At 40.4% G+C, this 26,515-nt stretch overlaps 1 long non-coding RNA gene across 4 annotated transcripts in view; it reads left to right on the top strand.

Annotated features, from left to right (window-relative positions):
* The window catches only part of LOC104652037 (uncharacterized), a 221,403-nt gene that overhangs the window by 7,378 nt on the left and 187,510 nt on the right, over nt 1–26,515 (top strand). For 2 of the 4 annotated variants that reach the window (XR_012512021.1, XR_012512018.1), the window contains exon 1: nt 1,056–25,768. This is a non-coding gene — a long non-coding RNA (uncharacterized LOC104652037). Of the gene's footprint in view, nt 1–1,055; nt 25,769–26,515 lie in introns of those variants that run through there. The other 2 variants (XR_012512019.1, XR_012512020.1) reach the window with 2 other exon arrangements.

Raw genomic sequence — 26,515 nt, 5'->3', positions numbered from 1 at the left:
TCTGAAGTTATTAGAAACCTGTATTTAAGAGTACTCCTCAGAGTTCTATAGCTGATTATAAACCACCCTATAAAAGGATGAAGTAAAGCAATCTTGGATGATGAAAGTCTTAAAACAGCTACCGGTAAAGACACAAATGACAAGCAAATTTGGTTACTTCTGTGGCATACAACAGTTTTACATAATAATTGTAATTATTACTGATAACATATACTAAGACATCTCAGAGCCTCAGGAACCTCATGTAATTTTGGAACACATACTAATAACACATTTATATAAATATAATCAGGCCAGGCCCAGTGGCTCATGCTTTTGATCCCAGCACTTTGGGAGGTCAAGGAGGGTGGATCACTTGAGGGCAGGAGTTTTAGACCATCCTGGCCAACGTGGTGAATCCCCTCTCTTATATGAATACAAAAATTAGCCAGGCATGGTGGTGCACACCTGTAGTCCAAGCTACTCAGGAGGCTGAGGCAGGAGAATTGTTTGAACCCAGGAGGCAAAGGTTGAGTGAGCCGAGTTTGTGCCACTGCATTCCTATCTGGCCGACAGAGTGAGTGAGACTCCCTCTCAAAATAAATAAATTAAATAAATAAATAAAATCCAAAGAAGCTTAAACACCATTTTATATTTGGCAATGCCTCTTGTATGATTTTGTTATACCAAATAAACTGACTATGTCTCTTTTGGACTTTAGAGGACCTAATATCAAAAAAGTAATGAGGCCAAAAGGATTGAATTTATCATTTGATTTTGGAAAGTCTGTCAGATATTAACAGTTTAAAATTCTTGGTATCACAAAATACAATCACAAGTCTTGTAAAATAATTTATTTAGCTAAATCTTTGAAACTCAAATATTTTTTTAAAAGGCAAAAACTTTTATTCTTTGAGAAAGGAAACTTACTTTACCAAGTAAGCCCTAATAAAGACAGCATGAGGCAATTAAATCTGTCTCTCAAATTTTATAAACAAATTTTTAAATTTTATTTTGTCGTTGTTGTTTTGCTTTTGTGTGTGTGCGTGTTTTTTTTTTTTTTTTTTTTTTTTTTTTTGAGACAACCTCTTTCTCTGTTGTGCAGGCTGCAATGTAGTGGCATGATCTCAGCTCACTGCAACCTCCACTTCCTGGGCTCAAGTGATCCTCCTGTCTTAGCCTCTTAAGTAGTTAGTTCTGAGTAGCTGGGACTACAAGTGTGTACCAGCCACCAGGCTAAACCATTACATTTTAATCATCTTGACCATAAGATATAATTTCTATAAACCTTTTAATACAATTTTATAATTTTGTTCAAATGAAAGAGTAGGTTAAAGCTCTAAGAAAACCTTGTTAATCTGACACAGGGGCTTTTTTGGATTTAATAGAGATGGGGTTTCACCACATTAGCCAGGATGGTCTTGATCGCCTGACTTTGTGATCTGCCCACCTCAGACTCTCAGAATGTTGAAATTACAGGTGTGAGCCACTGCGTCCAGCCTATTCTAACTCTTAGTAACCCTACTTCCAGTAAAAAACCTAGGATTGCTTCCTTTAACATAACATGACTTTAAGATTTTAAATTATTGGAAAGAATTTTGAAACTATATTTACCAAATTAATCCTACTAAAGATTACTAAAGTCGTGTGAACTGAAAAGCCTCTGAACTAGTTTGTATTAGTCTGATAAATACTTACTTTTCTTTAGGCCAATTAATTAGAACTCTTATATAATTGGTGGTGAAATATTTCCACATGCTTTATATAAACATATAGGCATAACAGACTCGGACAGAGACAGAGTTTAAAGGAAGCAAATAGAAAAACAAAGTAATTTTTTTCTTTTTCTTTTTCTTTCTTTTTTTTTTTTTTGCAGCTTTGAGGAATTTTAGCTAATTATGGGCCTCATTCTCATAATTTGTAATTCTCATTCAGATTTGACCAAGTCAGGTAAAGGTGGTTAAATCTGGTGGGAGAAAGACTGAAACAATGGCAGTAACAAACCAAAGAATATAATTACTGAGCCCTCTAATGGTAAAGGGGAATTAAGATCAACTGGTTGTCAGTCTTAACTTTTAGTCATTCAGGAGAATTTTCAAGACAAAACCCCAATTCAGCTACTTACTAGGAATGGGGCCCAGGCTCAAGACTGCTTTCTACCATTTTAAGAGCAGAAAAAAAACCCCTCAAACTTGCCTTCCCTGTTGGAAGTAAACCAAAAATCCAGAAAGGAGTTGCCTGCAGTCCATCAATATGGAAATAGGAAAACTCACTTTCCTTGTTGGAAGTGAGTAAAACTCCAGAAAAGGAGTTGTACAGCAAAATAAACCTTAGATCTCAACCAAATTTGGGGAGATCAGGGGTTCTCTGGAGAAGAAAGCTCTGCAACTCAGCAAATTGTTCCATTGATTTGAGCAATAAAGGTAGTTCAAGCTGGTACCAAGCATTGATAGATTTGTCAGAGATCAGGGCCATCTCCCTTCAGAGTCCCCCCTGTTGGTCACCAATTTGTAAACCAAAAAGTATCTGAGACAGGTCTCAATCAATTTAGAAGTTTAGTTTGCCAAGGTTAAGGACATACCCAGAACAAATAAACATGGAATCACAGAAAGTCTGTTGTCTGTGCCTTTCTTCAAACATGACTTCAAGAGCTTCAGTATTTGAAGGTGAAAAGTGGGCTGGCAGGGGAAAGAGGGAGCATGTGATGGTCCACTTGTTGCAAGAGAAAAGAAGCAGGTAGGGCAATAGTCAGTTGTGTATTTGTTTTGTGGTCAGTAAATCATCACTTTACATAAGATATGGCGAACATAGAGTGGCTACCTGTGGCGATGTTTAACCTTTTGTCTGTAGCTGTCTGCCTAGGAACAATAGGAAAGGCAGCTTCTTACATGACACCTTTCAGCTTAATTTTTTTTTTCTTTAGACATAGTCAATTGGGACGCCATGTTTTATTTTTCTTTCACAGTGGAAAAGAACCCCTCTACACCTTGGGAGGCCAAGGCGGGCGGATCACCTGAGGTTGGGAGTTCGAGACCAGCCTGGCCAATATGTTGAAATCCAGTCTTTACTAAAAATACAAAAAATTAGCCAGGCATGGTGGCACATGCCTGTAATCCCAGCTACTTGGGAGACTGAGGTGGGAGAATCGCTTGAACCCAGGAGTGGAGGTTGCAGTGAGCCAAGATTGTGCCACTGCACTGTAGCCTGGTTGTGACAGAGCAAGACTCCATGTCAAAAAAAAAAAAAAAAAGAATCCTTCTAGAAGGTGGAGCTATAGCCACAGCAAACAATGTACTAGGGGTGGGGGTGGGAGGGTACCATGGATCAGATTGAGGCCTATTCAAGGAACATTCCCACCCTGGTTGAGAGGACCCTTGCAATGTCTGCTGGGCAGGATTCCAAGAGTACCACAGACTAATGATGGCTGTTTGTGTCCCATTCTTTCCCTTTTCAAATGGGAGAGCTTATTGTAGGTATCCTGGGAGAATTCCCTTAGCGTAATTAAGGACATGAATTAACCAAGATTCATGCCTGAATAGACAGTTATGTCTCCTTGACATGGTGAAGGGCCAAGGCAACATCTGCAAACAGGGTCTACATACTAATTACTCAAACCCAAAGAATGTTGATGTCTGCTTCGAAACGCCAAAAAAAAGAGAATGATGTTAAAGATGGCCATGACAATTATAGCTGGGATCATGATCTTTTATTTTCATATTACGAAAATAATACATGAATGCATGCTTATTTTTTTTAAATGTAGGAAAACATCATAGTACACAGAGTAAAAAGGGAAAATATCCTTTATTGCAGTCCACAACCTCTTCCTTACACGACCCCACTTACCTACCCATAGATGGCCACTGAAATTGTTCAGCAGAACTGATGATCTCTTAATATGAGATAGAAAAAACATAAAAATAAAAATGGTTTTATAAGTGTATCGTGTATACATGTGTAATTCGGAAAGTGCTAGAAGAAATCAAATATTAATCATGGCATCCATTGAACTGTGAGATTACGATTGTTATTTGCTTTCTTCCCTATGCTTTTCTACATTTTCTAATTTTCATTTTCTTTTTTTCTTTTTTTTTGAGACAGTGTCTTGCTCTGTTGCCCAGCATGGAGTGCAGTGAGTGGTGCGATCTCAGCTCACCGCAACCTCCGCTTCCAAGTTCGAGCAATTCTCCTGCCTCAGGCCTCCTGAGTAGATGGAATTACAGGTACGCAACACCATGCCCAGCTAATCTTTTACTTTTAGTAGAGACAGAGTTTCAACATGTTGGTCAGGCTGGTCTTGAACTCCCGACCTCGTGATCTGCCCATTGTGGCATCCCAAAATGCCTAGCCTCATTTTCTAATTGTCTATATAAAATACTAATTTTATACTTATGTAGAGCAGGATTTATGTCCAATTAAACTGAAGGATTTTCAAGTCATTGCAGTAAGAAGTTCTATAAAACTTGTTAAAGAAAAGAATAATGAGGTAGGCCTATAAGACAGTCAACACAATAAGAACTTACAAGTAGGGGATTTCACTAGGTTGGCCAGGCTGGTCTTGAACTCCTAACCTCGGGTGATCCACCTGCCTTGGCCTCCCAAAGAGCTGGGATTACATGTGTGAGCCACTACATCTGGCCATGTGCCACCTCTTTTTTAAGAGGTTGTTTCACACAGAGACTTATTATTGGGATCTACTGTTATGATTTGTCTTCCTAGCAGCCTTAGAAACATCTTCTTTAAATATTTTAATAATTAATCCTGATGTCTAAAGAAAAAACACATTCCATTGTAGCAAGTGAGCTAGAGAATAATCTTCCATATTTTGCAGTGTTGTCTTTATAGTCAGACTAACCTTTCTGGCGAACTAACTAGATACTTCAAAAATCTTACATGCCAGAGAAAATATTCTAATGTCTAAGCTTTACATTTTTTAGGACTTATTCTAGGTTTAAAAGGCTGCTGAAATGTTTGATCCCTTTCATAGTTGATGGTTAATGCAGCATCTTTGAAACTGGTAGAAGAAGGAAAGAGAACTATTTTTTCTTTTGAGTGATAGACTTTTTAATTATGTTTTTTCTTGTCCAAACTTTTTTGCTATGCACATTGACAGGTAGGCAATGTTTCTGTAATATTTATGCATAAGTATGGGTTGTACGTGTTACAAATACCTTAAATTGGGCCGGGCGCGGTGGCTCACGCCTGTAATCCCAGCACTTTGGAAGGCCGAGGCGGGTGGATCACGAGGTCAGGAGATAGAGACCATCCTGGTCAACATGGTGAAACCCCGTCTCTACTAAAAATACAAAAAATTAGCTGGGCATGGTGGTCGTGCCTGTAATCCCAGCTACTCAGGAGGCTGAGGCAGGAGAATTGCCTGAACCCAGGAGGCGGAAGTTGTGGTGAGCTGAGATCGTGCCATTGCACTCCAGCCTGGGTAACAAGAGCGAAACTCCGTCTCAAACAAAACAAAACAAAACAAAACAAAACAAAACAAAACAAATACCTTAAATTTGTTGGTAGTTTTGAGGATTGAGATATCATATTGATACCATTATTTGGAAAAGCCATCAGTATTTTAAAACTATACTGTTACTGGAAAAGTATAAATAAAAATACATGTCATGAAGTGCTAAAAAATATAAAAAATAAACATCCGCTCCAAAAAAAAAAAAGAACTTGCCAACACTGTTTTAGGAGTTAAGAAAAAAATGGTGATTAAGATGGGTAAGATCCCTCTGCTCATGGACATAAATATGTCATGAAGGAGGCAGATTATGAATAATACATTAATAAGATAATTCAGGTAATATTAATGCTATGAAGAAACTAAAGAAGGGCGTGGAAATAGCGTATGTTGCCAGGGAGCCACATCGGTGAGACAGGGCAGTCAAAGAAGGCCTCTCTGGGGCGTTCGGAGCTGAGACTTGGATGAGAAGGACCAACCCACTCAACCCTCTGCAGCCAGAGCATTCCAGGTGGAAGAAACAGCTGTTGCAAAAACCAAGGCAGGTATAGGCTTGGTTGATTTAGGGAGTGGGTCGGCTCAACTGGTACAGATCTGTGAAGGCAAGTCCTGATAGTAATGTGAACCTGTTGAATATATGGTGGGGATTTTCTTGAGAGGAAAAAGTATGACCTAGAAGATATTGACAAATGTGGCAAGAGCAACTGCAGTGCTAAAATGGCATTGAAACCACACAGAAGCTGGGCACAGTGGCTCACATCTGTAATCCCAGCACTTTGTGAGGCTGAGTCGAGTGGATCACCTGAGGTCATGAGGTCGAGACCAGTCTGGCCAACAGGGTGAAACCCTGTCTCTACTAAAAATACAAAATTAGCTGAGTGTGGTGGCGCACACTTGTAGTCCTAGCTACTGGAGAGGCTGAGGCAGGAAAATTGCTTGAACCAGGGAGGTGGAGGTTGCAGTGGGCGGAGATCATGCTACTGCTCTCCAGCCTGGGCAACAGAGTGAGACTCCATCTCAAAAAAAGGCAAAAACCAAACAAAACAAAAAAACCCACACAGAAAACCTACATGAGTATAAAAGTCAGTTTTCCACTTTCCTTTTTTTTGTTTGCTCGTAATCTAAATGTAGATCCAGTGTCATGAACAGCTAAGACACTTATGGTTAGTTACATTTTTTATTTTTATTTTTTGAGACAAGGCCTTTCTCTGTCACCCAGATTGGAGTGTAGTGGTGTGATCGTGGCTCATTGCCACCTCAATATCCCCGGCTCAAGTGATCCTCCTGCCTTAGCCTCCCCAGTAGCTGAGACTACAGGTGCACACCACCACACCTAGCTTTTAAAAAAAATTTCTTTTTAGTAGAGAGGAGGCCTTGATATGTTGCCCAAGGTGGTCTTGAACTCCTGAACTCAAGGGATCCTCCTGACTAGGCCTCTTAAAGTGCTGAGATTACAGGTGTGAGCTACAATTTCAAGATGAGATCTCAAAGAGCCCTCTTCTTCACCATGCCGATTAAGCCCTCTAAAAGTAATGCAGTATCAGCATTGTGTTCTAGGCAGCAGATGCTGAGTCAGTGAGCAATAACAGTGTAAGAGCTGAGTGGAGTCAGACATCTTAGCATACAGGCCATGTTGCGTGTGCGTTTGTTGGGGTGGGGTGAGGTGACGTGTGTGTAGCCACGAATCTGGAAGGCCGCAACAGTAGGGCTGGACGTAAAACTGTGGTCAAGCGTGATTGGGTATGGAGTTAGAGCTGCCTCAGGTACCTCTGCTTCAAAGGATCCAGCTTCATTTTTAAAACAAGAGTAGGCTGTGCTTCAACGGCCTCGTTTATGGAAGGTGGAGACCATGAGAGGGCTTGAAATTACAGCTCTGATCCTTCAGAAACTCCCTACCGAGGACTGGGTCCTGGTGGCAGCAGGAGACTCGGAGTGTGGCTGGCTTAGCTGAGAGAAGATGCATCATTTTAGGAAGATGGTCAGTGAATGTGATGGAACAGAGATGTTTAGTTTAAACATAAGGGGGATCCTGACTTTTTGTAAAGTTTATTTATGAGCAGAACATTACCGAGATGTTTGAATTTCTTTTTTGTGCATTATATTTCACTTTTTTGGTCTTTTAAATTTTTAATTATTTTTAAATTAATACATATTTGTACATGGAACATGTGAAATTTTGATACATGTATACCATGTGATTTAATGTGATTAAATCAGGGTATTTAGGATATCCATCGCCTGGAACATTGATCATTTCCTATTGGAGGATAATTTATTGTTATTGCCTTGGTTTATAGAAGCAAATGTATTGTCATAGACAGAACAGAATCAATTGGAAAGTGCACTGGTTTTTCTTTTATTAACCATACCTATGTGGATTCTGGTGGCAGATACTACTAGTCACTTTTGGCAGTACCTGAATTTTAGGGCACATGTCTGGTTGAAATGAATAGTCTTTGAAATGTTAGCTTTGCATTCATAAACATATAATAGAAAAGGCAAATGTCAGTCTGACACAGGTGACAGCAATTGCTGAAACAGACTCTGGACTCATTGTAAGACTGGATCGTTTAGGAGACAGAGATTTAGATGGTACAGTCTGCCATATTGAGTTGAACAAATAAAACCCTCTTAAAGGAAGAGCCAAAATCTTAATGGACTATTAAACAACAATATATCTTAATGAGCAGGCATCAATAACCTGCCAATGCTGGTTACAGCAACAATATGAAGACAATATAACCTCTAATCAGATGCTTCAAGGATAACTTCCAAAAACCTGCCCGTAGGTGGAGGGAAATGGATTTTTAGTTCAAGATGTACATCTTGAAATGTCTGCATTTGTAACATTTCTGACTCTTAATAATTCTGGAACATCTTGCTTTATGTTAACTTACTGAAGAATACATGTGGGGCAAAGGAATCAAATTCTATAAAATCGAAAGATGGGTTACTAGGAAACACACAGACATGCACAAATAGATTCTAATGTATGTAACTGAGCAATTAACACCTATAATTTACTTTCTTCCAAATAGGCTCATTCCATAGTCTCTGAAGCAGTTCACGCTGTTGACTCTGGGCAATAACATCTCCCCACCTCGTATTGCCAGTAACTGGAGCAATATGAGGTAGGGAGAAGATATCTCCATGACCTGCTCCTTCAAAAGCTCTGTGCTTCATCCATAGTCAACTGATAAACACTTTCCAATGCCCAAAGCTAATGGATTGTGATTGTTCTTTACGTCACTTCTTTCTTTTTCTTTTCTTTTTTTTTTGAGATGGAGTTTCGCTCTTGTTACCCAGGCTGGAGTGCAATGGTGCAATCTCGGCTCACCGCAACCTCCGTCTCCTGGGTTCAGGCAATTCTCCTGCCTCAGCCTCCTGAGTAGCTGGGATTACAGGCACGTGCCACCATGCCCAGCTAATTTTTTGTATTTTTAGTAGAGACGGGGTTTCACCATGTTGACCAGGATGGTCTCGATCTCTCGACCTCGTGATCCACCTGCCTCGGCCTCCCAAAGTGCTGGGATTACAGGCTTGAGCCACTGCGCCCAGCACGTCACTTATTTCTTTACAGCTTTCCTTATGTGGCTTATTTTTCCATACAATACTGGAGGATAAAGGCACGAGGAACTAAAGTTCTTCGGGAAACTTCAAATGTTCACATCCTGCTTGAACTCTATGAATAATTATCTCAGGGTTGTGAGGTCCTCCAGTACAAACAGAATGAATCTTTCTGCTTGCTTTAGGGTAATTTACTAAGGGAAAAAGAAGACAATTTAAACTTCCATGAGCTGTGTTTTATAAAACATAAACTAAGCCATCAATAAAAGTCTTATAAATTTTAAGACTAACGAAAATATCATATATCAATATGTTCAACACATTTCTGCTGATTGAATAAGGCTTGGAGCATATTTCTGTTTTAAAGATTATAGATATTTGTTCTTTCTTTGAGCTATTTAATGTCGAATTTTTGTTCAATCACAAATCATAAGATTGTTCTTATGAGAAAATGTGATATTTTATGATGATTCCTCTTATTTTCTATCCCTAGGCACTATACAGTAAAAATTCAGAACCACACGTTGTATATATTCTGGGAAATTTGGGGAGGGTCCAATTGCAGTAGGACCCCTTCTCTATCCTTCAAAATATGTGTCTATGCAGATACACTCTCTGTATGGGTAGGAGCAAGTGTAATAAATATTGCATGTTCTAGATATGCTGATTTTGTAGCTTACAGTGAATGCTTAACTGGCATGCCAAGAGACTGCCTTGTCATGGAGGCCTATACGTATTAACCACAGGACAGGAGAGTGTGGAAAGGAGTTGGGAAGGAAAAGAATCATGGCAAAAACAAACATTACCTTATTTCATAGATTCTCAAATGCTTTTACATGATTTTATGTGCACATCAAACTTACCCTATGCAGCTGGTTTTGTTGCTAAGTCATTTTCAGTTGTGGAAGTAAAACAGAGAGAGATTCTGTGACTTTCCAAGGCCACATAGGCCATAGGTGGAAGAGCTGGATGTCCATCGTGGCTTCAGGACTGTACTGTTTAGAAAAACCACTGGTTCAGAAAATCCATGGTATGGTGACCGCTGAATTGTGTTCATTCAAGTCCCCAGTTGCAATGCACATAATTGAGTAAACATGTTTCAGAATTTTCAGAACAGGACATCTGGGTGTGACTTCATCATCCACAGTCCAGGTTTGAGGATGATATCAGAAAGAATCTTGCTTCTTTAATGACCTGGCAGCCAGAAAAGACGTCACGAGCTCAGGCGTTGAGGAGGAAGAGTTATGGAGTGAGGAAGGAAAACTGGAAATGCCTTTGAAAGTCATTGTATTCCTATCAGAGTGCTCAAACTCCCAAGTATTAACATTTTGGGTGGGATAATGTTTTGTGGGGAGCTACCCTGTGCCTTACAGGGTGTTGAGCACTACTCTTAGCCTCTGTCCACTAAGTGCCAGTAACATTGCCCCTCCTCTTCCCGAGTTGCATCAGCCAGAAATGTCTCCAGGCATTGCCAAATGTCCCCTAAGGCACAAAACCACCCCTAGTTGAGAACCATTGTTTAAGGTGAATCCAAGTGAATTAGGTGACCCAGATTGTATACTTCAAGTTTACTGACTGCACTTGGATTGAACATGGAAATGTTTTTTCCTCATGCTGTTGTCAAGTATTTTTTAAAGCAATGAGATAAACTTTCCAAATGTATGCTTATTGGACATCTTTCTACAGATGGATGGCATTAGGGAAAATAAGGGCCATTATGGTCTTACGGAAAAAGACTTTGGGGGAAAATTCCAAATTCTTGAGATATTGGTGGTAGAATATTACCTGAGGCAGAAACTTCCTGAGTCTCCTGCTTTTACATTAGATGAGGCTGTTGGTCGGCATGGAAAATGGTGTAATCTTTTTGGAAGTCCATCCGGCCTTGACCCTGGTGTCAGGGGCTCCTCCTCTAATGTATGGAAGAGGCTCTACTGCATATCAGTCTCACTGGTACCAATCACAAAAGCCCAGAGCCACTCATTCCAAAGTTTCTGTTGAGAGAAACTCTCATAACTGTCCCCTAGAAAAAGAAAATAAAAATACCATAAGCAATATGATTTTGAACCTCTTCTAAGGAGGTCATGAATGGAGACAACTTAATTTAAAGGGCAAGAGGCTTCTAATATTACAGCCTCTGAGTGCGGAAAGGGCACAAGGCTTAATGGAGAGATATAATATGCAATTAATGATTTGCTGGTGAAGGAATCCATCAGTCTAAAAATAAGGACAACAAGTAAATAAGTCAAACAACTAGTATTTTGACCATTCTTTTATCCCAGTATCAAAACTATCGTGTAGACCTAGAAAGCAATATGATGAGAGATACAAATCCGTGCCTTGAGAGAACTTATCTGCAGGAACTTACTGAAATTTTAATATGTGGATTAAAAACTCATGCCCAACAAGGTGAAATCATTATTGGCTGCTCTAGTGGGTATTTGCTTTTAAAATTAATTTTGGCTGTCCAGCATGGAAATGCTCATCTTACGCTTTGGAAATCACCCTTCCAATGAGTCTTAGAAGGAGGCAGAATCGCCTATAACCACAGAAGAAGAAAATGCCAAATACTGGCTCTTCAGGCATGTCTTTGAGACCCAGCCTTCCTCAGTGTGATGGAGCCCGCTGAGAACCCAGCCTGCCAGTGATGTGTGGGCTGTCAGAATCCCATTCTGTGGGAGCAGCAGCTGGAGGAGGACTGACTTACTTAGGGTAGATGGCTGTGTGCAGCATCTGGGACAAGGGCCGTTGGCAGAGCAAGGGACAGGGGGTTCTACTGAGGGAATATGTTCTCTTTCTGAGTCTCCGAGGGGCGCAGTTTTAAGGGCAAGAACTTCCCAGCACCATGCCCCCCTCCCATCTCTCTCCATCAGGGAGATTTAACAGTTTATGTTTAAGTCTTGGGCAAGGGCGCTGGAAGAAACTAAGAATCAATCACCCCCCGGAAGTTTAAAGAAACTCCTTTCATTGGCCAGAGGAACTTGGGGAGGTGGGAATTTCTCCCAGGATAAATTCCCCTGCTCCTTCACCCACACTGGTTTTCCAGCTCTCTGGAATCCCTTCTCACATAGTGGGAGCTCTTTTTTCCTTCCTGGATTTCCCCTCTGGGGTCCCACTTCTTCGTGGAAGTTTTCTCTCTTCTCCTTTTTCTCTTTCTATACCTAAATAAATCACTTAGAAACACTTTTGAGTCTGGCATTTACTTTTACGAGTGCACTGCGCTGTGGTCTCCTCTCCCATTCTTGGGGAGTGATAGACCAAGAATCTAGAGAAACATCCTCTCAGGAAAGCTGAGGGCTCCCCCGACCTGAACCCCAACACTACCTTGTGATTTTGGGTGTTGTTATCAGCTGCATAAAACCCTGTCCTTTTTCCAGTCCTTTCAGTGATTCTGGGAGCCACCCACTGTGTTTTTAATAGATTCCGTTTTCTGCTTAAGTCAGCTGGGGCTGATTTTTCTTGCCTGCAACTAAGAACCCAGTGAGACAATCTTTAGCTTGTAAGAATTACATTAACAGCCTTAGAACCAGAAAATTTGTTTTCAAAACGAAATTCGGTTATCATAATAGTGATAATAACAATAGCTAACATTTCTTGAGTGTGTACCCTGTGCCAGGTGCTGTTCTGTAAGATGTTCACTGCACTTATTAGCTCATTAAATCCTAACAATAATCCTATAAGCAGACTGAGACACAAAGAAGTTCAAGTACACAAATGGTAAAAATGCAGATTTAGGCTTTGAATCTGAGCATTTTGACTTCACGGCCCAAACTTTTAAATTACTTATTTATTTATTTTATTATTTATTTATTTATTTTTGAGACGGAGTTTCGCTCTTGTTACCCAGGCTGGAGTGCAATGGTGCAATCTCAGCTCACCGCAACCTTTGCCTCCTGGGTTTAAGCAATTCTCCTGCCTCAGCCTCCTGAGTAGCTGGGACTACAGGCACATGCCACCACGCCCAGCTAATTTTTGCATTTTTAGTAGAGACAGGGTTTTACCATGTTGACCAGGATGGTCTCGATCTCTTGACCTCGTGATCTACCTGCCTCAGCCTCCCAATATTTATTTATTTTTTTTAGTTGGGGGTCTCTCTTTCTTTCTCTGTTGTCCAGGCTGGATTGCCGTGGCATGATCCTAGCTCACTATAGCCTTGAACTCCTAGGCTCAAGTGATCTACCACCTCAGCCTCCTGAGTAGCTAGCCAGGACTATAGGAATGAGCCATTATGCTTGGCTAATTTTTTTATTTTTATAGATGAAGTCTTGCTGTGTTGCTATGTTGCCATGTTGCCCAGGCTGGTCCGTGCTCTTAACAGTTATCAAGTAGGAATCAGTCTACTTTGCTAAGAAACTTCCTTTTCCGTAGCTTAAATTTTTTTTTTTTTTCAGATTTCATTAGGGAAATAATCTCTATTTCTTCTTTGATAATTTCCAACACAAGACTTTATCTTCCACAGTGAGGAGCACAGGGGCTACACTGACATAACTCATTCAGAGTAGTAGGGCCTTCATCCTTTCATTCATTTGTCCACTCAGCAAACGTTTAATAGCTGCCTGTGGTAGGCAGGCTCCTAAAATGGGTCCCATGATCTTTGCCTTCTTGTGTTTACGTTGTTAAATCATCCTCTCTCCTTGAGTGTGTGCTGGCCTAATGACTTGTTTCTAACCAATAGAATGCAGCAAAAGTGATGAGATGTTACTTCCACGATAGTTTATAAAAGATTGTGACTCCTCTCTTGCTGTTTCCTTCTTGGCTTGCACACATTGATAAAGCAAGCTGCCACAAAATGAGGTGCTATGTTGGGGTGGCAAAGGCCTGCTGGCTGCTTCTAGCCAACAACCTGCTGGGAGCGGGGATCCCCTTCCAATAGCCCTTAAAGAACTGGCCTCTGCCAACAACGACATGAGCTTGGAAGCAGATCCTTCCGCAATCAAGCTTTCAGATGAGATCCCAGCCCTGGCCAATACATTGCTTGCTGATATGTATGAGACACTGAAGCAGAGCACCCAGCTAAGTCAAGCCTGGCGTTCTTGACCTCACGGAAACTGTAAGATTACAATTGTGTGGTGTTTTTAGCTGCTACATTTATAGATACTTGTTATACAGAAATACATAATGTATGTAATACTTTTTGTGTGTGTGGATCACTTTTCCTAGATAGACCAGGTTCCTGCCCTCATGGAACTTTTGAAAGAAATGAACATAATAACTTCAGGTAGTTATTAGAGCTCTGAGAAGAATAGAACATGGTGAGGCTGTAGAGCTATTCTGTCTGCCCTACCCATACACGGGGCTATATAAATTAAAATGAAATAAAATTAGAAATTCAGTTCCTCGGCCACAGTCCTTACTCAGTTTTTTTTTTTTTTTCATTGTACTTTAGGTTCTGAGGTACATGTGCAGATCATGCAGGATTTTTGCATAGGTACATACATGGCAATGTGGTTTGCTGCCTCCATCCCCCTGTCACCTGTATCTGGCATTTCTCCCCATGTTATCCCTCCCCAACCTCCCCGTTGTCCCTCTCCTAGCCCCCCCAGTAGACCCCAGTGTGTGATGCTCCTCTCCCTGTGTCCATATGTTCTCATTGTTCAACACCCGCCTATGAGTGAGAACATGCAGTGTTTGATTTTCTGTTCTTGTGTCAGTTTGCTGAGAATGATGGTTTTCAGACTGATCCATGTCCCTATAAAGGACACAAACTCATTGTTTTTTATGGCTGCATAGTATTCCATGGTGTATATATGTCACATTTTCCTTGTTCAGTCTATCATCATTGGGCATTTGGGTTGGTTCCAGGTCTTTGCTATTGTAAACAGTGTCTCAATGAATATATCTGTGCATGTGTCTTTATAATAGAAGGATTTATAATCCTTTGGATATATACCCAGTAATGGGATTGCTTGGTCAAATGGAATTTCTATTTCTAGGTCCTTGAGGAATTGCCACACTGTCTTCTACAATGGTTGAGCTAATTTACACTCCTACCAACAGTGTAAAAGTGTTCCTATTTCTCCACATCCTCTCCAGCATCTGTTGTCTCCGGACTTTTTAATGATTGCCATTCTGACTGGCGTGAGGTGGTATCTCAGTGTGGTTTTGATTCGCATTTCTCTACATGTGCCTGGCTGGTGGCTACTGTATGAAACAGCACTTTAGAACATTTCCATCACCATGGCAAGTTCTGCCACGCAGAGCGATTGCAGAGAATGACTTGAGAAATGAGTGGCTTCTTTAAAATGAGAAGCTAGGGGCTAGAAGCAGTGGCTAACACAGTAATCCCAACACTTTGAGAGGCCGAGGAGGGTGGATCACTTGAGGTCAGGAGTTGGGAGACCAGCCTGGCCAACACGGTGAAACCCCATCTCTACTAAAAATAAAAAAATTATCTAGGAATGGTGGCTAGTGCCTGTAATACCAGCTACTCGGGAGGCTGAGGCAGGAGAATCACTTGAATCTGGGAGGTGGAGGTTGCAGTGAACCGAGATTGCACCAGTGCACTCCAGCCTGGGGGACAGAGTGAGACTTTGTCTCAAAAAATAAAAAAAGATGAAAAAATAAAATAAAATGAGAAGGTAGGGAAGGCTTCTCTGAAGGGAAAGTATTTGAGGAAAGACCTAAATGATAAGAAAAAGCCAGACTTTCCAAGCACAGCTGCATCGTAAATTAAAAACAAATAAAATAAGGAAAAAGCCGCGCAAGGATCTGGAGACAGGATGTGCTTGGCAGAGGAAACGAGATCCATGAAGATGTTCGGCAAAAGCCCTCAGGGTGTATTTGAAGACAGTGTGGTTGGAACTTAGTGACACAGGAGAAGAGAAATAGCGATGAGGCAGGAGTAGGAAGCGAACGGCCCGGTGGTGTAGGTTCCTGCGTCCAGGTTAAGGATCCTGAGTTGTGTTCTATGTACAATGGGAAGCCACTGGAGGTTTTAAGCACAGGAGTAACGTTTTGCGATTAATGTTTATGATCTCAACAGATCACTTTTTCTGGTATTTGAGTATATTGTTGGAGGTAACATTCAACAAGCGACTGCTTTTTTTGGGAAAATGTATTGATCATTTAGGAGACTATTTCAGTAGCCCAGGTTGACCTGAGCAGTGTGGCCACTGAGTTAGAGAAATAGACAGGTAAATGATCTATTTGAGACATGTGACTGGCAAGATTTGATGTATTGATGCCAGAGGGCAGGAATAAAAGAGGAATCAAACATTATATTTACAATTTTGGTTTGGAAAAAAGGTTGGATGGTGATAGGAAAAGGAAGAACTGGGAGTAGAGGTTTGGAGGACAAACGTGAAGGGTTCTCTTCCAGTTGTGTTAAATTTGAGATGCCTTTTAGATACCCAAGTAGTCAGGTAAAGTGGGCCATTAGATATGCATCCAGAGTGCAGTAAGGTCACAGCTGAAGATATAAACTGGGAGTCACTGGGTTACGAATGCCACGTAAAGCCACGGGACTGAAGGACATTTCCAGGGAAAGCACAGAGATGGAAGTGAATCTGAGAGCTTGCTTGGAAAAGGAGGAAGAAAACAAGAACGTTAAGTATACCACATAATCGCTCTCTCCCTTGAACCTCATTATTCCATAAAAAACTGGGTTAGTAGTAAAAAGATTAACTCCTAGGATGGAGCTCACCTAGGCTTTTGTATAGCAATAGCTGTCTGGTATTTAAAACACAAAACTGAGGCCTGGAGGTGGCATAGGAGGGAGTGGAATTAAATTACAAGTAAATGCCAAACCATTTACCATTGAGGTCTAGAAGTTTATCTCTTCAATCCCATCTCTATGTCTTCATCCCTGATTTCTCAGGTTCTAGCCACAGGAGTTTTTCAGACACTCAAATGTGCTAATCTTTCTACCTCAGGACTTTTGCACAAACATCTTCCTTTGGTGGTCTCTTTTTCTCCCCTTTTCTGGCCACTCGAACTCTAGTAAGTCCCTCTTGTTTTTCCTGTCTCAAGAATTTTTATTGTTTCCAATATAGTTCTCATTACAATTTATATTCTTTTTAAGTGTTGACTCCTCTCCTAATAGAAATAGAGTTCTCACAAATGAAGAAAAGATTTATGTCTTTTTTAAAAAAACCTGTTAAAATCTTTTGTGCTTAGGGATAAATACTTGTTAGATGAATAACCTCACTGCCTGGGGATGAATATGGTTTGTGAGTGAACTTATTCATTGAGTCTCAGACATTACAAGTTGTTTAAGAGGTTTTATCTTATTTAAGCCTCTCAGTTCTGTGGTGTAGATGTTTTTATTCCCATTTTACAGGTGAAATGATAGGTTGAGTAACTTGGTAAAATTCACACACCTGTGGGTACTAATAGGAGAGGCAGCATTTGAGACCACAGCCAGGTATTCTAGAGTACCTACACTAGAAGGGAACAGGAATATGGAGGCAAGCTTGGAGAAGCAGCTGGAGTAATACACCATACAAGAAGACTCATTGCCACCCAAGTCCAAGGGGACTGCTGATTTAAAGAAATCAGGGCAAAGGCAGAGTTTCAAAGGGGCAGTGTTGTAGTGGGGAAGTATGAGGTGTGGGGTATATTGTTTAACAGAGCGGTTCAAGAACAAGATGGGAAGAGTGGGAACTAGGCCTTTTCTTGGAAATAGGGCACAGAAGAATCAGACAACCAAGTCAGTACCAGTTCATTGACTGTGGTAACCAAGCTGCTGCTTCTTGTCACTTGGGAAAAATAGGAAAACTAAGAGTGCTAAGCAATCTGGTAGAGGCTGGGTGCGGTGGCTCACGCTCGTAATCCCAGCACTTTGGAAGGCCAGGGCAGGCAGATCACCTGACGTCAGGAGTTCAAGACCAGCCTGATCAACATGGAGAAACCCTGTGTCTACCAAAAAAAAAAAAAAAAAAAAGCAAAAATAGCTGGGCATGGTGGTGCTTGCCTGTAATCCCAGCTACTTGGGAGGCTGAAACAGGGGAATCGCTTGAACCCAGGAGGTGGAGGTTGCCATGAGCCAAGATTGTGCCGTTGCACTCTAGCCTGGGCAACAAGAGCAAAACTCCGTCTCAAAAAAAAAAAAAAAAAAAAAAAAAAAGAAAAGAAAAAAATCTGGTGGATAGGCCCAAGATTTTTAGGGGATAGTCATCTTTCATGCACTTAACACCATTTATTATCATACATTTGTAAAATTTGTCTCTCTGTAGATTTCATAGGGCTATTTATTATTTTTTGCTTTGCTAACTGTTGTAGAACGCCTACCATAACAGCATTAATAGAGCTCAGTAAATATGAATGAATAATAGACAAACGATAGTAATAACAGGAAACACAATGCACATATGCCATGCGCCAGGCACCATTTGAACACTTCACAAATAGTAACTCAGTCCCTTCTTACAATAGCTCTATGAGATAGATACAATTATTTTTTGTATTTTATAGATGTGGAAACTGAGGCATAGAAAAGTTACGTCCGTCATCTAAGGTCACACAGCTAGTCAGTGGCAGAGCTGGAATGGGACATTGCTCTGGAGACCATGCTTTTACCATTTTGCTACACCACCTGTAAACAAATGAACACATGCACACATGATTGTTCTAAGGGCCACTTGGCATCTCTGCTTTTGGACAGAGACCATTCTAAGACTATTTCAAACCCAGATTTTTCTTTTAAGGATGAAAATTGCTAATATCCTGTCTGTCTTGTCTTTTATAAGATCTATAAAGGGAGCGGTTGGTCTGCAAAGAATTGGATGCATAAGGTAACCAGCTGAAATGCGGCACGACAGGATAGATGATGGCAGGAGGGGGACACAGCAAATAACAACAGGCTTTGGAGTAAGGAAATGCCAATATTAGAACTTAGTACCAGTGTAAAGGCAGAGGAAATGAGAATGAGTCCCCCTCGATTGTGAGTCAGACATGTGGAGCTGGTAAGGGCTTTGCAGGAGTAAATGGAATAGTATTTTCTAAACATGCAGGGTTTTTTTTTTTTTTTTTGTGTGTGTGTGTGTGTGTGTGTGTCGTAAAGTTAAAAAGGTACAGAATGAGAGATTCAGTTTTAAGTTAGCATCAGAATGAACACATATGTACTTTGTTTCTTGGTTATGAGAAGGAAAACCTTGGAACAAAATCTGTATTTGAAATGTTATAATAATTGGCCAGGTGTGGTGGCTCACACCTGTACTTCTACCACTTTGGGAGGCCAAGGCAGGCGGATCACTTGAAGTCAGGAGTTCGAGACCAGCCTGGCCAACATGGCAAAACTCTGTCTCTACTAATAATACAAAAAGCCAGATGTGGTGGTGCACGCCTGTAGTCTCAGATACTCGGGAGGCTGAAGCAGGAGAATCGCTTGAGCCTGGGAGGCGGAGGTTGCAGTGAGTCGAGATTGCAGCACTGTACCCCACCCTGGGTGACAGAGAAAGACTCAATCTCAAAAAACCATAAATAAAAAATAAAATAAAATAAAATAAAATAAGTGTTATAGTGAGTATTTGTAACTATATATAAAAAGACTATGAAATGTGATTGCTGATCGTATTTCAACACTATACTGTTTTGTTCATTATATGAAAGAATGATTGAGTTTGAGGTCTAATGCTTTTAAAAATTCATTTTCCTTTCTCTATGACTTGCTTCCATTTCCCAATCTATTACTGATACTGAGAGTTTTACCTGACTCAGGCCATTTAAAATAATATAATTTAGACTTCCAACTTACTCTGAAACCTACATTGAAAACAAATATTTCTTAAAAAGCAATTACATATTTATGTGCTTATTACTTGCCACAGATATGTTATAAAAGTTAATTGCTTTATGTAAGAGAAGTTAATCTGAAATCATTCTTAGCTAAATATAATGTTCTCTACTTGTTTAAACAAGCAAAATAAAATGGCAGGAACAATGTAGTTTAAGCATTTTTTTTTATTGTATGTTTGGCAAACTATGAAAATTAACATTTGGAAATTCTTTTGCTCTGTTGAGACTTTGTTATTGCCTAGCTATAATAAAGGTAGAAATATGAAAATATCCTAGATTGTTACATTTTATGATTAAAGTACAAAATTATATAAATAAATGGAAAGGCAATAATAATGAAAATATTTATAGAGAATTTTGTAAAATATTTTTTACATCTGATATGGTTTGGCTGTGTCCCCACCCAAATCCCATCTTGAATTGTAGCTCCCATAGTTCCCATGTGTTGTGGGAGGGACTGGTGGGAGGTAATTGAATCATAAGGGTGGGTCTTTCTCATGCTGTTCTTGTGATAGTGAATAGGTGTCACAAGATCTGATGGTTTTATAAAGAGGAGTTCCCTGCACATGCTCTCTCATTTCTCTCTTGCCTGCCACCATGTAAGACATGCCTTCCACCTGCTGCCATGATTGTGAGACCTCCTCCATGGAACTGTGAGTTCACTAAACCTCTTTTGCTTTATAAATTACCCAGTCTTGGGTATGTCTTTATCAGCAGCATGAAAATGGGCTAACACAACATCTATTATTCTTATCTAATATTTAAAACAACTTCAGGGAGTTGGTAACATTATTTTTATCCTAGAGTTGAGGGAGTAGAGTTCCAGGGAATAACTTAGGCACACTAGTAGCTGGTGAGGTTGATGTTTTTTGACTTCAACTCTGTATAATTTCATTGTATGAAACTGCCTCTGTGCAGGAAAAGTAATGCATTTGGATCTCAATGTTGACTTTAAGGAGACTTTAGGATTTTCGTCAAAAATAAATGTTAAGGAAGTGGGTATTTATATTTGGTTTGGTGTTTAAGGGAATTGTCAAAAGTGGAAAAGAGTCCTTTCCAGCCCAGATAGTTTTTATTCTTTCTAGATAAAAGACACAGAGCATCATCCAGATCCTATCTTCCTTAGTGAGAGGCACACTCTATAAAGAGTAGTGTTCAGCAGAAACTGTGGAGGCAGACCTGGAATCAAATCCCAGTTCTGCCATCTCTTCTTAGCTAAGTGGCCTTGGGCCAGTGAATTCACTTCTCTAAAACTCAGTTTCTTCATCTGAAGAATGCAGATGAGTAAAGTACCTATATGAAAAGATTTGTTACAAACACAAAATAAAATGGTTTCTGTAAGACACTCAATAGATTGCACTTCATATACAATGAGGTACCCTCTTTATGTCTCATGCCTTCAAAGGCAGTAAATTGAGTATGTATGCAATATTTTAATGACTTATGCATTAAGGATCTTAGTAAACTTAACATGCCCAAGTTTAAATTGGCAGAAATGTTAAAACCTGACTTTTAAATTTTCTGAGGGTATCAATTCAAACACATATTATTTCATTGTTCCCGTAAGTTATTTTTGACCCAGTGAATATGGTCCCTATAAGCCTCTGAAACTCTCTCCTGATACACTGAGAGTAGGTAAGCCTGTGGCTGGTTTCTGGCTGAAAGGATGCATGATAGGTTGTTAGAGGCTCATATTAAACTCTGAGTACTTGCCCATCTTGACACTCTGGCCTCCAATCTGGGGCTATTTTGAGTGACTACTGAGTTGCTTAAAGCCTCCTTAAGAGCTCCAGCAGGAAACTATTGAGGACAATAGATTAGTTTTTACCATGGTTAACTAGCTAAAACCAGTTTTAGGAATTGGACATGGTTTGGAAATTATTGCAATGGGTATTTTTTACTCATTGATTTGCATAAACACATACAAATAGTGTTTATTAATAGAAGCAATTTCCATTGTTGGCTCCTTGGTGGGTTTCTAGGTAAGCCTATTGTCTGAACCCAAAGATCCCTTATTGTTATTTCTCTAGAGACTGGAGCATACTTGCTTGATAACGAGGACAAATTTCTAAGAGAACACTGAACTTCTAAGTATTTATTGATCCATTTGGACTCAGTTAATCCCGAGCCCAGTACCTGGAACTTGGGGTGGGAGGATGGTGGTATTCGGAATTTCTGGGTTGATTTGTATTGCTGCATATGGATGAAATTTATTGATTTTTTTTTAGTTTGTATTTTTTCATATACACTTAGTGTTTAGATTTGAGATTGGCTAAACTGAAAAAGCATTTGATAAATTGAAATGGCATAAGAGACAGTTTTTCTTCTAGTTGCTCAGGGGTACTCTTTATTTTCTCATCCCTAGGTAGAATATGGTTTCTGAGAAATGAACATTCTTTGTGTCTTTGTATATCCCAGTGCACTCAATGCTTGTCAGATTCATCTGTAGTAACACCACATTTGGCATCACATTTTAAGAGCTGGATGAAATTTAGCTAAGGATGTCAAGAGAAACTATAGCATTTAGAAAATGGCTGAAAAACATGAGGATGTTTTACTTGGAAAAGAGAATGGCGTTTATGATGATGATTCTTAAATAATCGGAGTGCAGCTTTTTATATGGATCCAGACAACAAAACGAGAAACAGTAAGTTATCTTTGGGCCTGATGTAAGACTTTTATAATGCTGAGAGCTTCTTATGGAAGAAATGGATCCCTTTGAGGGGTGGAAGGCAGTCAGCTCTCTGTCACTGCATTGGATGACATCCTTTCATCTCTCAGCTACTGAAGTGACGTTCACTTTTGGCAGAAGATCGGATTGGTTGACTTCCCACAATTCACTTTAACTCTAAGATGCTATGATTTCACAATCTTTAAGAACTGAGCCTAAAATAGAAAATGTTTTGAGAACGTATGTGTGACATGGAGAAGTCCTGGCATCCACTCTGGGCTCTAGATGTCTAATCTGCAAAATGAGTTGGCTGGGCACTGGATCAGTAATAAGCATCCTCTGGCCCTGGAGTTGTATCGAACCTGAAATGTTAAGAAGAAAGCTGGAAGCTGCCATCATGCTTTACCTCTTGAATGTGCCCAGATGTTGTTTCAGTGGTTCATGAACCTCTGCTAACGTTTGCATCACATTTTAAAATCCATTAAAGTGGATGATGTAAGTTGTAAGACTTCTTTTCCACCATAAGACACAATAATGCTATTTTCATTTGGAAGGAAAACAAATATATGCTCTGAAAAATTTTGATTTTTTAAAAAATTGCTTCTTGTCCCACCATTGTATTAGATGATGTTTTTAGTTCCTGCATCCTGCATATTGTTTTTAATTCCCTCATTGCTCTTAGAATAATAGATTCTAAGCCTAGAAATTTGAAATTGTTGGCCCAGGGAGCTTCTATCCCTTGATTAGTCACTGATTTTTCCTACCTAGCATTGGCTGGATCTGAGAAGAGGCTATCCAAGGAACAGGCAATTTCTCTTCTAGTTGAAGGAAGGAGTACATTTCTCGGAGCACAAAGGAAAATGCAGTCAAATGTAATGTGTACTCAGAGGCTTTTCCAAAGTACTTATGTTCTTAGCAACCAAAATCATTCCCTCCCCAAATGAATGTTCTAGGAATAACATCATTTACTTAGAAAACAAGATTATTTCTGGTGGAGGTGGCCAAAACTGAAACACCAGATTCAAAGTTCCATGAGAAGAAAATCTTCCCTACCATATTTCTAGAAAATATCACAAAGTCTGGCAGTTAGTGAGAACTCATTTCGTTGAACGAGTAAATGAATGAACAAATAATTTTCTGAAACTTTCCCTGTCTGTACTTCTAATGGTGAGAGAGCCCCCTGCTGGAAGAATGGATATTACATGCACTATGAATAGCAACATGCAGTATACTGAAAATATTTCAGTTAATCAGTCTTGTTTCTAGACCAGGTCATGCCTTATTGGATAAAATCTTGTAAAAAGATTTGTGAAGAATCACTGGCTAGGACAGGACTCAGTTGGCACTAATTGTATATATTAGAGGTAGAACAATAGATTTTAAAACTGAACTTCATACTCTGAAAATTCTGAATAATATTACAAGCCTATAACTTACCCTGCATTTGGACATTGGCATTTTAAATTATTATGGTTATGTTAAATTAACATTCCGTATCAGTTCTGTAAGTTGTTAGTAGATAACCATAACCTGAGTACCAAATTGTGAAAATGTAATAAGAACAATATAAGCAACAGTAAGCATCACTTCAAATGAAATTTACAAGTTAATCTGATTTTTTTTTTTTTGTTTTTTGCTCTGTTACTGAGCCTGGAGTGCAGTGGTGCGATCTTGGTCCACTGCAACCTCCGTCTCCCAGGTTCGAGTGATCCTCCTGCCTCAGCCTCCTGAGTAGCTGGGACCACAGGCGTGCACCACCATGCCTGGCTAATTTTTATATTTTTAGTAGAGACAGGGTTTCACCATGTTGGCCAGGCTGGTCTTGAACTCCTGACCTCAAGTGATCCACCTGTCTTGACCTCCCAAAGTGCTGGGATTATAGGTGTGAGCCACTGTACCCAGCCAATCTGATGTTTATTGATACACACACACATATACGTATATTCATGTGACAGAAAAATAATCTTTGTGCTGCTTAATAATTTGGTAAATAACCAGCAGTTCATGAAACTTACTTGGTGGTATCTGTTAGAGTCAAGACAAAATGTTAGCTTTCCTTTCTATCAGTTCTTCAAGAATGAAAATCATTTCCACTTTTCATCCATGTAGTTTAACAAATGCACACAAACACACACCCTTAGTCTGTAACTGACTGCTCAATTTCTATAGCTCCCTCTGCGCCTGTCTTCTCTGTTCCATTCCGTGTCCTTACTTCCACCTCAGGATCTGCAGACGTTGTGTGTTTCTTACTGCTGTCCTGTTTTGGGTGTCCTGGATGCTGGAGGGGCAAAGGGAGACAGGGTGGAGGAGGTGGGAATGGGCTTTGCAGAAAACTAAAACACTGTTCCTACCCTTTGAAAGCAGGTTTGGGAAGGTGGTAGAAGGGTCTTAGGTGGCAGCGTTCATCATGAGATAGGGGTAAGAGTTTAGTAAGATGGTGGGCTGGATCCTGATAGCCCGGAGATACGGGCCTGCCCAAGGAAAAGGAAGAGCTTGGAGGGAGGGAATGGTAGAATGACTTTTCCTACGGAGTGGAGGAAGCAGTATTAGATTGAAAACATCCAAAGTAGGAGTCAGACAACCAGGAGAGCTGCAGGCCCCTTCACCGCTAGGAGCACTTCCTCTTTAATAAAAAACTCGAACGCAGAGGCCTTCAGCAAGCGCCAAGTGGCTACTCAGGGCTTTTCAAACTCAACTGCATATTGGAATCACCTGAGGAGCATTAGAAAGTCCTGATGCTTCCTATTCAGAGATTCTGACTTAATTGGTCCAGGGTGTTGGCGGAATATTGGGCTGTTTTAAAGCTTCTTTGGTGACTCCAAGGTGCAGTCAGTGCTGAGAATTGCTGGTCGGCACTCTGGGAAACATGGCATTTTTAACTTCAGGTGAGGCCTGCTATTATCTCTAGTTCTTGATACATCCTTTTCTTGCTGTATATTATTCTTTTTCCCTTCATCACTGTGGTAGGCACAATAATCACTCTCCCCTGAGCCCCAAAGATGTCCACGCACTAATCCTTGGAACAAGAGACTATCTTACCTTATTTGGCAAAAGGGACTTTGCAGGTGTGATTAAATTAAGAAATTTGAGATGGGGAGATTATTCTGGATTATCTGACTAGCCTCAGGTGTAATCACAGGGTCCTTTTAAATAAAAGATGCGATGACGGAAGCAGAAGCGAGGCGATTGCTGTCTTTGAAGATGGAAGGTGAACATGAGCCAAGGGATGCTGGTGGCATCTAGGAGCAGGAGACGACAAAGAATGAAGTTTCTTTTAGACCCTCCAGAAAGAATACAGCCCATGATTTAACACCATGATTTGCACTTGTTTTGGACCTCTGGACTCCAGAACTGTAAGCAAATGCATTTGTGGTAATTTATTATAGCAGCAATAGAAAACTGATACTGTCACCAATTTCTCTCTCTCTCTCTCTCTCTCTCTCTCTCTCTCTCTCTCTCTCTCCCCCTCCCCTCTCCCTTCTCCCCCTTCTTTCTCTCTCTCCTCTCTCTCCTCTCTCTTTCCACACTCTGTCTCTCTCCTCTCTCTCTCTCCACACTCTCTCTCTCCTCTCTCTCTCTCCTCTCTCTCTCTCTGTCTCCTCTTTCTCTCTCTCCCCTCCTCCTGCTGGAGTCCCGCTCTGTCGCCCAGGCTGGAGTGCCATGGTGGTGCTATCTCGACTCACTGCAAACTCCTCCTCCCAGATTCAAGCAATTCTCCTGCCTCAGCCTCCAGAGTAGCTGGGACTACAGGCACCACCACAGCAAGCTAATTTTTGTGTTTTGAGTAGAGTCGGGGTTTCACCATGCTGGCCAGGCTGGTCTGGAATGCCTGATCTCAAGTGATCTGCCTGCCGTGGCCTCCCACAGTGTTGAGATTACAGGTGTGAGCCTCTGCACCCAGCCTGCAATCCCATTTTTTAATACTTATCTCCTCCACCTCCATAAGCAGCCACTGTAAATGGATTATTGCATATACTGGAAATGCATGCATCCTTAAAGAATATATATGACATTTCTAAAGGAAATAATGTTATTATGGAGGCTTTTCTTAGGTTTCCCATTTTGTTTCCCAAAACCTTTAACAGGAAACAAAGCCTTTC

This window comes from Saimiri boliviensis, chromosome 10 (genome assembly GCF_048565385.1).
Source record: "Saimiri boliviensis isolate mSaiBol1 chromosome 10, mSaiBol1.pri, whole genome shotgun sequence".
Lineage (NCBI taxonomy): Eukaryota > Metazoa > Chordata > Mammalia > Primates > Cebidae > Saimiri > Saimiri boliviensis.
The sequence above is the reverse complement of the archived record's forward strand: the minus strand, read 5'-3'. Positions and strand labels throughout refer to the sequence as shown.